The sequence below is a fragment of the Tigriopus californicus genome, chromosome 8 (assembly GCF_007210705.1).
Source record: "Tigriopus californicus strain San Diego chromosome 8, Tcal_SD_v2.1, whole genome shotgun sequence".
NCBI classification, from domain to species: domain Eukaryota; kingdom Metazoa; phylum Arthropoda; class Copepoda; order Harpacticoida; family Harpacticidae; genus Tigriopus; species Tigriopus californicus.
In genome coordinates this window covers 13,438,145-13,452,394 of record NC_081447.1, presented here as the reverse complement: position 1 = coordinate 13,452,394, position 14,250 = coordinate 13,438,145, and the positions used below count along the sequence as shown (strand labels likewise).

Genomic DNA, 14,250 nt, shown 5'->3' with positions numbered 1-14,250 from the left:
CAGACAAGCTTGGTCCTCATCGTCGTCCGTCGGTATGCATTTTTACCATGTAATTAAACTCTTCTTGCTTTCAAGATCTCACATTTCGTCATTTTCATTCCGAAAGCAACAACAGAACAGACTGTTCTCATTTCAGTTGTAAGTTCCGTCGAGTGACTTGTCGAGGCAAACACATGATTTACGGATTTAATTTTCTTCATCATTAATTCCTTTTTTTCGCCGCCAAGAAATTGCAAGCCTGACTGAAAAATAAAAAAAAGTTTTGGCTGCTCCTTCATTTTCCAATAATCCGTTCAATTCTTCCATCACATAAAGAAACCTGCTTCCACGGCAGAATCGTATGATTAGTAAGAAATCTACCTCCTCATCCTCGGTTGGTTTTCTTTCTCGGGCCAGAGGATCATCATACCTTCTTGTCCTTTTTCATATGTAGACCACCACAAGCAGATAAGTGACAATGGTGGATGACAAAACTAATACGAATGCGATTGACAACGACATCATTCGACAACGAGGTGAATGCAAGTAATGGCAAATTTACTCAATGCTAAAGCAAGACTTACGTGCGTGGCATTTGAATTAAGGTTTTTTTCTGACCGAATACTGCTGACATTTCAAGATATTAAGAAGTAATCGAATAAAGATACATTTTGGCCGGTATCAGAAGAAACGAGACCACAGTCTTCATTTCCGAAACGAAAATTGTCTCTTTAGTCGCATCCCCAGTGCACTTCTCTGTGACAAGTTTTCTAAAATTTTCCTCGCTAAGCCAAGCTATTACGTGGTTATGAAGGGGCTCGACTTGATTATTCCATTCCTCATATTGAGGAAAAAAAGACGACCACGTACTGTGAAATTAAACGATTAGAATCCCTAATAACTCCATCTGAAAAATCTTGAGGGAGGCCCTCGGTCTCTTCTCCCCCTTGATGCTAGGAATCCATTTTGACATCATTCATATCTGCATCCCGACAACGTGTTCTGGCACGGTTTCCCTAAGAAAATGAGAGTCGAATTCGACAACGAGTGCCTTTTGGCCAGAGCCATTCCTTTTCCCAAAGAGGACGTGAACTGATAATTGGGCTCAAGATTCCTCTAATACAGCAATGTTTCATTGCCTTGATCATCAAGGAAGGACTGGTCGATCGGAATGTCAGGTGACTCGAGGAGTTCCGTCTCTCTCTCTCTCTGTCTTTTGGTTGTTGACGCAGGCGCCCATTTCGCTTTCGCTCTATTTTCACCCACTTTAGATGAGTAATTCCTGTTTTACACCTCTCTAGATTGGCCTCCCTCCCTGCCGTCTTCTCTTGTGCTGGCTGCTTTTATTAGGATCTCTCTATCTGTATCTGTGTGTGCTTGCCCATTGCGATTAATTAATCCTGGAAAATTATCAATTTGCACGAATGAGCTTTGAAGAGATGCTTTTAACTTATTACTTTTGCTCTTTCACCTCGACCAGAACACGAAATTAGCTCACTCTCCCCCACCCACCAACTAGCCAAGCAGTCATCCAACCAGCCAACCAGCCAACCAACCAAGCACTAAGTCAGTCAGTCAGTTAGGCACTAACTCAAGACCACTCTGTCGATCTCGACACTTTTCAAACTCAACCTGGAATTATCACTCTCCAAACGGGATTGAGGCCTCAAAAAGAAACTATGGAATGATCGGGCCGTTTTGGAAATCATGGGATAAGAAACCGCGCTCTTCGGTTAGTTTGGTTCTTTGGTTCTCGAGCTCGCCGCCAACTTGAAGGTCAGCCCATGCTGCACTGCCTACTCGTAATAATTGTTAAGGAACTTGACAGGGATCTTCCGAGAGCCTTTGTTCTAATTTCCAATCTAAAACTGGCCATAAGAACAACGAAGACGAACAAAGTCGTGTTGGATCTGAAAATTCCTCCTTTGCGGTCGAATGAGCATCGCTATCACACAAGTTAAGAGAAAAAGACCCAAAAAAGTTGACAGGCTCCACTCGCCTCCTTCTCTTTCTCCTCTTACTACTACTACTCGTACATCTTTTGAGTACATGTTGTTCACCGACGGTGGGTTTGCTGGATGAACTACATACATAGCTATGCTTCAAGACTCATTGGGTCAAAACGAGAATCATTGGTTCACCCATCGTGTGTCTGGAAAATGGTGTTCTCTATGTGTGTGTGTGTGTTTGTGTGTGTGTGTGTGTGTGTGTGTGTGTGTGTTTGTGTGTTTCTTTTTTTTGTCTTTCAGGCCTGCCGCTTAAGGCACTCACCATCCCCATTCGACGAATGAATGCCTATGGCTGTGAGCGTTGATGAGAACAAGCCCATCATGATCTTGTTTTCTAAGAGGGTATGATGCTCCGCGTTAAAGCTCTGCTAATGCCTGGAACTTGACACCCAATCAAAGAGGGGAAAAAAATAATTAGACCCTTCCAGAGCCAATCTGGAGCAGTTCTATCTAGCTATCGGGGTCCTTGGTATGCCTGGTGACGTGTACGAAAAAAAATCCAGTAAAAGACACCTACCTGATCATTGGTTGTTCAAGACGCACTTTGTTTGGTATCAATGACGAGAACAAGGAGAACAATGGCAATAGTAGTTGGGAGTGATGATTACAAGTCCCGGGACAGATCAAGAAGAGGAGTGCCAACCGACTGCATCCTAACCCACGTCTTGCACCACATTGAATGAAACATTCTACCGGTCTTTCGGTCCCATCGTCATCCTCATCTGCGAGCTTTCGACAGAGGAACACACGGACGCAGACAGAGAGCTAGAGGAGAGACACAGAGAGACACAGAGAGGGCTAGAGAGGAATTGGAGGAGAGAAACGGACACAACAACTCTGTTCCCTTGATCCTTTCTCTCTCTCTCTCTCTCTCTCTCCTTTCCCACCCTCGTTCATTCTTTCCGTTCTCGTCCTCTTCCTCGATTTTTTCGCAAATTCCCCTCCTTCCTTGACTGGCCCTCGAACTACCCACGAAGAAGCTCTGCTAGTCTCACTACATACATACGCACACACACTTCTACGTACATACAGTAGTGCTCATAGAACTCGGGCTTCGGCGGCCTCCGGAGTGTTTGTTCCCCTCTGACTATATTCCTCTCGTTAGTGCCATTGCCCGTCGTACGTACCTCGGATGTACTTCTTGAGCAACTCATACCCGAAGTGCGTACCTCGGTCGTCCGTGATCCGATCGTCAGATTCCCGTGCCTTTCTTTCCTCTTTCTTCCGTGGAACGAAGCAGACCAAGGAAGAACAAGAAACACACCTTGAAGAAACCGAGCGGAACCGCGCAAAGCCCCGTCCAAAGGAACTAACAACTCGCATACCCTCTCTTTCTCCCATTGTGCATTTAGAATTGTGCTCAAGCATTAACGGCTTCAATGATGGTGGTGGTGGTGGCGGTGGCGAGGGCAGTGGTTCAAGGGGGGGGAACAAGATGAAGTACTCCTAGGAGTCGTCTTAGTGATTATGTTTCAAAGATCCTGGAACTCGATCAGAGCACAATGCACAATCGGAATGAAGTCCGCATCCTCGCCATCCCACTTCTCACTCTCTCGCTCACTCCCTGTCCCTCATCTTCGATTTGAGATGGCTTAAGCAAGGGCTCGAGTTAGTTCGGCTGTAGCGGAGATGCGACTCACGAGTCGTGTAAGAGGCATCGTCGTTGGCCATGTTTCACTTTACTTCATCCGCGTATTCTCTGGTGGGTCTGTGGAAGTGACACGTTCTCTGTCATGACAACTTAAAGGGGTAATTGCTTCCTGAATGGATAAGGAGGTGACTGGGTGGGTGCTCGACGCAACTTATTCCGCTGTCTGCGGGTTACTCAAGAACGAGCCAGATAAGGTCACTCGATCCATTCTTCCTCCCCCCCTTCCTGTCCTCCTGCTATGGGTCTTGTCTTAGCTCCTGGCTTGGTTTGTTGGTTGGTTGGTTGGTTGGTGCCTTCGTCCTCGAGGTTTTCTCGCTCAAGTATTTCTTGCAAAAGCAAAGAGAACTTGAAAGTTGCAAAGCAAGACAACTTAAGTTCTTCCCCCGACGACCAACAGAGAAACGAACATGAGAGTGAGCGAGGAGTTACTCTCACTCACACAAACACACGCACAAACAAGAAGAGAAAGAGAAGACCATGTTTACCCACCATGTCCCACTTTGACCTCTAACACATACCCACTTTAAAACCTCCAGGTTTCATCCCGACAACTTTGCGAGCCTTCCTTTTCCTTCTTCCCTTCTCATTTAAAACAAGCAGCAACTCCGAATGCGACTTCGAACCAATAACGATCTCTATTTTTGAGCTGTCCAGGCATCCGCGCGAAAGCTTTCATGCCTTTCCGTCCACTATTGGGATTGAGCCGGGAAATGCGTTACATTGGCCCAAAAAAGCCTAAATCGAATCAACAATTTTAGATGGATCTTGTGTTGTAGTCCACCTCCACCTCCCTCTCAACCATCATCATGCCTTCAATGGTGGCCACAGCATTAACAACCTTCTTTTTATGTTCCATTTTCCCTCTTCCCCCTCTCCAAGGTTCATACGGCCTTTAGTCGTCACTAGTTACTACTATGTGAGTAGTCAGTAGTATGTATACACGTACAGTTGTAGTCTTCGTCGTCTTCGCAGTCGTGGGTGCTTCTACATCTAAATCAAATCGTTTGGCATGTCGTCGACGTTCCATACTTCTCACCCGTTTTGCTTCAATGGGAATGGAAAGTAATTGTGTACAAAAGGCTTTAGGAGCATCGACGTTGAACTTTGGGGCTCTCATCTAACTAGGACAAAAGCAAGTCGACAACGAGGAGGAACAGTGGAACAACCAACGAGAGAGAGAGAGAGAGAATAAGACCATCGAGTTAAGAGCAAAATCAGGAGCAGAGGAAAGACGAGGCATGCTACCGTAGACAGCTAGGTAGCCAAGCCCCCCCCCTATGCCAAGTAAGAACTTAATCAGTGGTTAAACTTGCCTCCCAAGGCAAATCAGATCGACACTTTCCCATCAAATACGGGAGGCAAGTAATTCCGATTAGGATGATGAAACCAATAACAAGTAAAACATTTCCATTTGTGTTTTAACTAGCCAAGAGTTGGGGTTCAAATGCTCGAACTCGATTGAGACTTTATGCCCACCATGCTTTTCAATGAGCTACACACAAAAAAAGACCTTTACCCTCACATTTACCCCGAAATCTCAAAGGAGGATTCCTTGAATTTCATCGTCAAGGGTGATAAGATTAATCGACATCTAAAATAGTCGTTCAAAGACACTCGCATGTCCTCGAGTTCAACCGGTAATCAAGCTCATAAACCAGGCCCATTTCAAAACCAGTGCTCAAAGCCAGTCAGTGGACTCTCCCTATCATCAACAATTCAATACCCAGGATCGCCCTACACTTAGCAGCCAATGGACAGAACCTGCAATCTTGGTCAATTTTTTTTCTTCAATTTTTTTTTGTTTGAAATCATGGAAATTGTGAGCCTCGATCTCGTGATCAGAGACTCGATGATGGTGTGTGTGGATAAGCGCACAATTACCGGCCCCGAAAGAAGATTGTTATTGTACCATGAGGTTGCAAAAATAAACGAAGCCACCGTCCGTCCGTCCGTCCGTCCGTTTGCTTGGCTGTTCTTCCCGATGTAACAACAATTGATGAGGCCAGACTAGATGAAGTGGATCCCAAGAACGCCGTCTTGTTCAAGCTCAAACAGTACTACAGTATATTGAGCTTCGAGAGTCAATTCACAGTTTGTTTCTCCTCCCAACAATCCAGGGGCTTGTTCAAGGGGGGAGAGAGACGTTGAAACACCCCCCCGACCCCTGCCATGACCCAGGATGGGTACCTTGTTTAGGACTACCCGAGAATGGGAGACTAAGAACAAATTGGCAGCAGTTTGTCGGCAGCTTGTCAACGCCGGTCATGCCCATGGGCTTTTTTCATTCAAAGAGTGGTTGGTGTGAATTGAAATTGACTTGGAACGCGTGATGGGGCGTTCCCTGGCTGAAGCCACGCTGGGTCGCGAGATTATGCCCAAAAGTGGAAGGAATCAGGCCAGATGATTTACAACGGAGTACACAAGATCCGATGGGCTACGTTTGAGAGCCGTAGAAATGGCGGTTACAAAACATTCATCAATAATAAAGTCGTCTCGATCTATAACTGCCCTAAAGAGAGATCATGTTGCAACGGTTCGCAGTTGATTACTCATGAGAGAGTGAATGTGTGTGTGTGTGTGTGTGTGGGTGAGGAAGAGAGAGAGCTTCTCTATCAACGAAGTTGGAACGACAAGCATAGAACATACAAGCGTATTGTTGAGATGCTCGTCCGTCGGGCTTTTCACCCCAAAATCAGTTGGAATACGATGAAAAGCGATGAAGTGGAGCCATTCCGTTCACTCAGATCGTAATGATGACGAAGAGATTGAAATCCCAACCGAAGCTGTTGATAATGATCCTTGAACTCATGGGGGTCAGTGGATCGAGCAAGCCCTCATGCCCACTACATACAAAACATTCAGGACAAATCTAGGCGCACACTCCATCTCCACGGCCATTTCGGGAGCTAATCAAGCGCGGCTCAAAGATGTTTTTTTTTCAAGCGCGGCTCAAAGATGTTTTTTTTCCACATGTGTGAACTTCTCACTTGCCAATTGGCAATAAATACCGATCTGAAAGACCGTGTACTTGAATTAATGGTTTTCCAACAAACTCCCTCGTCAGCATTCAAAAGCTCGTTTGTCGTTCAGAAATTTGATCGCATTGTTCCGACTGTTTTTTGAGAAGTCAATGGAATTGGGCACCTGCGTGACACTAAGAAAAAAGTGTACAGCCCAAGTACTTGTTTTGAGGCCGAGCGTGTTGCTCCCATCTTGGGTTGTCACCAAGTGACATTTATACCTGGATAGAATTGTTTATTTCAATCATGATGAACAGCCACTTGGAATGGAATGAGCTCAATCCGGTTTCAATTAAACCCACACTGAATGGCCAATGCCGTGCAAGGCACATCAGTTCATAAGGTATTGTGGTGTGTATGAATGTAGTAGGCAGCCACTCACTCACGCACTTACTTACTTACTCACTCACTCATTCACTCATTCACTCTCTCTACGTACTAGATGAGTGGTGAGTGTGTGTGTGTTTGTGTATGCGTGTACAATGTACTCGAATATGAAGATCAGCCGCACATGAAATGCAATTAAATTCTGTCCGGTGAGTCACGTACATTTGCACATGAATGGAATAAATATCCCGGCGCAAAGTACCACCAAAATGTAAATTTCGCAATTGAAAACAACAATCCCCGAACCATCATGGGCCGTATGAAGTACGAGTAGACAAACTATACAAAGATAGAACGGCTAATGAAGGCACGGACAAAGCAAATAGACTTGTCTTCAACAACTTTTCGTCGTCTTCGTGTTGATAAGCAATTCAAAGTCAGGCTTGTCTGTCTGCCCCTGCTGTCTACATATCGCTCTATGTAGTAGGTACGTAAACGTACGTATCCACAATCTTCTACACTGGCTATTGGTGACCAACGAGTGCTCAGGTGGAATTCTCGAATCAATTGCTNACAAACTATACAAAGATAGAACGGCTAATGAAGGCACGGACAAAGCAAATAGACTTGTCTTCAACAACTTTTCGTCGTCTTCGTGTTGATAAGCAAGTCAAAGTCAGGCTTGTCTGTCTGCCCCTGCTGTCTACATATCTTTCTATGTAGTAGGTACGTAAACGTACGTATCCACAATCTTCTACACTGGCTATTGGTGACCAACGAGTGTTCAGGTGGAATTCTCGAATCAATTGCTATTTTAGAGTGCCAGTTCAAATCACTTTTGTCAATACGACGAGCTTGGGCCATGCCGATTGGACAAGTGTATGTATGTTCATGAAATGTACATACAGTAAATGGCTATACATGTACATACAGTACGTAGGTGTGCAGTGCTACGGATATGTAGGCAGTTGTATCAGGAAATTCCAACAATGACTGACTTACCTGACTCGGTGGAATGGAATTTCGCACTTGGACCAGCAGCAATAGCTCACTTCAACAATGAATTATACAATCACTCACAACACGGAACAATGTCAATGACGCCGATGATGCTCGAAACTATAGCATAAGCTGACAGTGAACACCATCAACAACAACAACAACAACAACAACAACAATTTCTACTTGGAGATCGGTTATCCCTGACACTGGGATCCCAGACTGTCCCACTCGTCAATTCAAACTCCACAACTCTCCTGGCTGACAATTCCCTATGAGCCTTGAAATGAAATGCAGGTCGATCACTCGATGCTGGACTCTCCCTCACTGACGATGACGAAAGCGAAGACGGTGATGGTAGTAATGGTGGTGGTGTGAAGCCGGGTGAAAGAGCAGGCGACCGGTAGTCAAGACACGAAGGCCCGTTGCCTCGCTCGAACTTGTAAGTGAGTGAGTGAGTGAGTGTGCGTGTGTCTGGAAAAAGCCAAAGATGGTTGCGATAATAGCAGCAAAGACACTGTCGTCGCAATTCATGAGGCACTCCTCTCGAAGTTTGAAGCGTAATCCCGCGCACGGATAGAGTCCTCTTCACCTGGCGAGCACCGGATCGAGAAAAAGAGAGCCTCCCTTCAAAAGCTCAAGACATTGTCATCATATTCATGTACTTAACGCAGTTCAAGAACAAGAAGAATAAAAGAGAAGGAGAATGGGAAAAAAGAGCCTTCTCTCCACTGACAACAAGCAAGCGTCCTCGTGCATGCTCGATTCTCTTACTCACCAACGTTGGAGTGAAGTGGTTTTGGGGGTACGGAGTTAGCAGGAGGAGCGCTGGATGGAGGAGTACACCTTCAAAATGCCCACTTCTCGATTCTGATGAGTGATTTTTTCTTCTTCTTCTCTTCATTCACCTCATCTTGTTCTTTATCGTTGGTGACCAGCCACACGCAGTCAGGGCACGGGTTCCTCACCCGCGGGATTGCTTCATGGTACACCTCGGGATAATATACTGTGCATAAGCGCAGACAGCTGATCGCGCTGTCCTCGATATCGGCAAATTTCCTTCACCAATTTAGTTAGCGTGGGGACCCCCTAGAATTGAATTGAATAGCGTAACTAGATGCAATCTAAAATGACCCGGTTTGGCTGGCCAATTGGCCAAAGAAGGGGCCGATACCAAACATGAAGGAGTTCTTGCGCTAACCTCGTCGATAGCGGAAAAAAAGAGGGATTTATCGAATCAAACGTTTACATATACTACTCGCACATATTCTCAACAAGCATATACTCACGCACTCACGCACTCACGCACTCACGTACTCACACACACACACTCGTCTTTTCCACCACCAAAATTATCCCTCTCATGTCTGGCGAACCTGAGACGACGAGGAGAAGCGGTTTTGAGCGCAATTGCCGTCGTCTTCGTTGGCTTCGTCCCTTCGTTCGGGAGTCTTTTTTCGGACAATTTCATGATCCCTCGCGTCGGAGTGGCAAGCCAGAGATCCGGAGATGACGCGCTGAACGGCGAATCAACGCGGAGAAACCCGCTTGGTCAACACGGATATGAATAGAGTGATGGGTCTCGTCCTAGTTGGCATGATGATGGTGAAGAACAGGATGTCCGAAACTGGATCGCTCCAAGTCCAATTGTCCGGCTTGGCAGACCAGGCCGAAGCACATTGATGTGACACATCTCACCAAATGAAATTGCCTCTTTCCAGGACATTTCCCTGCAAGTTCATATCCTGAGTGGCAAGCACCCGAAACGTGTTCGAAAAGACATTTCGCCTCGATGCCTGAGAGGAGGGCGGTTTCAATAAATGCCTTAAGGCCATTTTTAGAATGGTGGAAATCTACATGAAATCTTCTTGCAGAGGTACTCCTCAATCGTGTTCGTTCTCCTCCTCCTTCTTGACTTCATATCTAGTTGTTATTCGGCCAAGTCCATTCTGATACACACTCGACCACGGAATTTAACGGACTTCTCATTCTGAGATTGTATAGCTTAATGAGGTAGGTCATGATGCCTTGCCCAAGCTAATTTTGTGCATGCATTCATTTATACACCGAGATCGAAATGCGATGAACAACAAGAGGAATTGTTCTTAGACGAATCATTGATAACCATCTGTCCACACGTCGAGCCGCCCATAGATTTGAACCAAGTCAAACATCACTTGGTTTTCTTCGAATTTGTTGGCAACTGCTAAAGATTTCGAGAGTTTTGGTTCTGATGGACAGAACTCACCTTAAGTAACGCCACTGTTAGGGTTGATTTTCTCGAGTTGGCCAATGTTTATGTTCTTGAGTTGGGCAGGTTAATTTTGCCGACTAGAGTCAGAGTGACCATTTGTCGGAAAATTCAAAATATTTCAGGTTTGCCCCATCGAAAATCGCTTGTCTGTTACGTCAAAAATCATCAGTGATGCCCAAACCCCAATTTATTGGGTTCTTGGTAAATAAGTATTCCCTACTCTTGCATGAGGAAAAGAGTTAATTGAAATTTGTTCTATAGTGGCAATGGCAAAGCTGAGCATACTTTTTCACTCCCAACAGATTGATGAAAGCGAAACTAAGTAATAACTAGGGTTCAGAATTTGGTATTGCTAAAGGTGCGGCAAAATCAAACTTTCAGCTACTTGCTTTGGAAAGACTGTTTAAAAGAAATCAAAGAGAAAGGCGCATGGTCTCCGTAAAAAGCATGATTAAACGAAATTGGATTTAAGAAAACATCCGAGTCGAAAAAATCGGCAAATCAAAATTTAGCTAAGACAGAAGTTATTGTTTGGACGTCTCAATCTCCTGTTGTTCCAAGTTATCACGATTGTCCTGGTTAAAATCAAGTGGAATTGACAGAATTACTCATAAACAAAGCATAATTTTAATAATTTTGATATTGCAAAATTGCCTTATTTGTTTCGTGACTCAAAACAATCAAGAACATTTCTTGAAGGATTCATTACAAAATGAAGTCTTAATGAGTGAACTTGGTCTTTGACGTGCATCATTTTCGTGCTCCTTATTTGCCGGGAATGGAGACTCCGAGAATCTTTTTGCAGTGGGCTCTCTCCACCAGATTCTGGAATATTTGCCCGGAGTATCGATGTTGGTCTTGATGTGACCACGTCAGCGATTGCTTCTCACGTAAGGAGAAAAATTCAGAAACATGATGTTCTCTATTTTCATCTCAAAATGATGGACAGCCAGGGGAGCACTCCCCATCCATCCATCCATCCATCCATCCAACCAGCTCACCAACCCACCAGCCAACCAACCAACCAACCAACCATCCAACCAGTCAAGCAGCCAACCAAACAACTGTATTTGTCGGCAACGAGGACTGGAAAAGAGAAAGAGAAAGACAGAACGAAGTGAAGGGCCCCTTGGCACATCAGCAAAGCCACAAGAGGATCAGTTCATGCAAGAGATTCTGGGCATTTCGTTCGAACTGCCTTGGCCTCAAATCCCAACTGGCATTCAGAGACAACTTGGTATTACGTTGTTGGTACTATGCCCCCTCCCAGACGACGAGTAGTCATGGTGCTGGCCATGGTTGTTGTTGTTGTTGTTGTTGTTGTTTTTGTTATACTTGAGTGGTACAATCACTATCGAGCTTGAACTGGACATGATGGAATTGAATTTTAGACATTTTACGTCGTCCATCGAGGCATCAGTGGAGATGTTGAACATCATGCCCATAATCGGATCACAGGTCATGACACACTCGCCAATGTTAGGTCTCAGGAGGCAAAAAGCACCACGCCACGCGTTAATTGGTTGTTCCACATTGAGATGGCGAAGCTCTCGAATGAGGAAGAAGAAGCAGCAGCAGCAGCACGTTTCCGCCAAAATGTGCCTCATAATTGCGAGAGCATCAAGCCAATCATCGATTTACCCACCATAAAACGCAATGAACTCGCCAATTGGGCCAATAGTTGGGGCGCCTTGATTGCCAATTCATAATGGGTTATTGTCTTCTCTCCTCAACGTGTCTTCAGCCAGCTCCACGTGTGTGTGTGTGTGGATGTATGGATGTATACATACGCACATACACATATGTAGGTACATAAGAGCATACGCACCGCTTTTATTGGCAAAGACCCAGTAATAATGGTTCCTGCATGAATTGTCAATTACTTGTTAGAGAGAGAGAGCATGATTGATTTTATGGCCCTTCATTTCTGGAGTTTCCACAAGGATCCCGTGTTTCATGTGTACTACACGTAAGCCAGCAAGTAAGAACCATAATTTTGTCGGTAGAAATCTCCGTAAAGGGGGTTCATCTTCCAATGGCCATGATGGCACAACCGAGATAATTGTCGTTCCTCCCTCTCTAGGCCTCAATTAAAAGTTCGTATGCCATGGTTTTCAAGCATGACCGCTGCTGTCGCAATTTACTTTGAGTACATGCAATATTCACATTAATCCAGTCAATTAAATTTTTCGGGAATCAATTCATGATTCAATTCTCGTTCACGCCAATGTGCCTGTGTAATTAAATCGCAATCACGCCAACGACAGGGGTAATGGTACATTCACCAATCCGAGCTTATTATGCCAACTTCGACATTCGTCGTTCGCCGTATCTCGTCCATCTCCTGCCAGTCTACTCAAGAAAGAGCATTTCGATTGCTGGTCAAGTACAGTTTCTTTTCCAATTTCTTAAAGAGCCAATCACGGGAAAAAAAAACAGGAATTTGAGCTGCATCGGGATGGGCCAGGTACTAGTACATACCAACGTAGTATGTACGTACCTCGTACGTACGTAACTACATACACCCTTGGCCGAGCTAGAGCCTGAGAAGTGGAGAATGAAGACGCGAACATCAGACTTCGCAGTCCAATGTTCCTCTTCGTAGTACCCGTAGTAGTGGTAGTAATCGTATTATGAGTGGAAGTCCTTGACCTACTAGATGACCAAGACAACGTGAACACGACGACAGACGAGTAAGCAAATGTTCTAAGAATGCCTCAAAAGCACGAGAGGGTAATTCCTTCAGCTGGTTTGCCTCTTCAGAAGCTAGACCAATTGTTAACCAATACATTTGGAAGAGCGACCCCGTGACATGTGACTTGGCATTGGTGCCCATTTGCCCAATGCCCTATGTTCGATGGACGAACGAGGGTGGACGAGAGAGGACGAGCGGTTTCCTTCACATTGAGAAGAAAAGTTTCTGTTTTTCTTTATCTTAGTATCGTGGAATTTTTCAGGGCATGCCTTCTCGTGGTCGTATTGGGTGAGTGGGACCCGACTTAATTATCGGGATTCTGGCTGGCATTGAATCTAAAAATAACACAGGTCTTGAAGATGCTTGAATGGCCTGAAAAAACATGTGGGCCAGCCTACCAATAAAAAAAATGACTCGATTTGAATTTGATTCGAGATTGGACGCAAACGAACCTCGATCATAATGCCAATCGATAATTGAGGTTGGTATGCAGCGTCAAATTTGTGGACGGACACGTGCATTTAGTAATTTGATTGAACCATGAGAAATCACAAATAGATAATCTATCATTATGCGTTTTTGAAGGATTACTGGAATTTTATTAACATTAGCTTTGATGCTGATTTCTTTCCTTGACCTTTCCACATCGGTTGAGATGTATCATGGTGTGGCCAGTGCCAAATAAGACCACGGTTGATTCTAGAAATGAAATATGAAAAATAAAAAATACCCACATACAATACAATATATCCCCCAAAAAATTATGCCAATTCAACGAGTTACGCATGTCAGGAGGCTTTTTTTCCAACGGTTTGTTGACCTTTTTCCGAGGACTGCTGGAATTGTGAATAGGATAAAGGACAAATAAGATGAAGACGAGTCAACAGATAACGACAACGACCGCAACAGCAGCAACATTGTCGCACAAGAATGAAACTTTTCAAACTTGCACATTTCCTGTGGAGAAAGAGAAGGAGAAAAAAAGCCAAGTATGGAGCAACAGAGCAAAATTTTGGTTTGTTATCGTTGCAAAAGTTTTTCTTGCTCTGTTTGTTATGCATATTGAAGAAGCCCGAAAAGCGGGAGAACAAACTCACTTCCACGAGTGAGCCAGCTCGTTTGTACTTCGACATCTTTAGCGAGTCTGGCTGGTTTTGGAACAAAAATTTGAATATTTTATGTGACTGGAAAATACGCACGCATTGTTTACCAATTCTATTCTTTTAGCCACAAAATCTGCCCCGGACAATCACCAGAGCGAAAAAGGAGCCCCACGTGGTCCAAAGTTGGACTCGAAGCCCGATTGTTGAACTTCT

At 44.7% G+C, this 14,250-nt stretch overlaps 1 long non-coding RNA gene across 2 annotated transcripts in view; it reads right to left on the bottom strand.

The window, feature by feature from the left end:
- The window catches only part of LOC131885315 (uncharacterized), a 31,247-nt gene extending 20,910 nt beyond the window's left edge, over positions 1-10,337 (bottom strand). Inside the window, exons 1-3 of one of the 2 annotated variants that reach the window (XR_009373820.1) lie at positions 10,234-10,337; positions 8,764-9,074; positions 7,989-8,459 (exon numbers count right to left, since the gene is read on the bottom strand). This is a non-coding gene — a long non-coding RNA (uncharacterized LOC131885315). Of the gene's footprint in view, positions 1-7,988; positions 8,460-8,763; positions 9,075-9,361; positions 10,140-10,233 lie in introns of those variants that run through there. The other variant, XR_009373821.1, reaches the window with a different exon arrangement.
- Between the last annotated feature and the right edge of the window lie 3,913 nt (positions 10,338-14,250).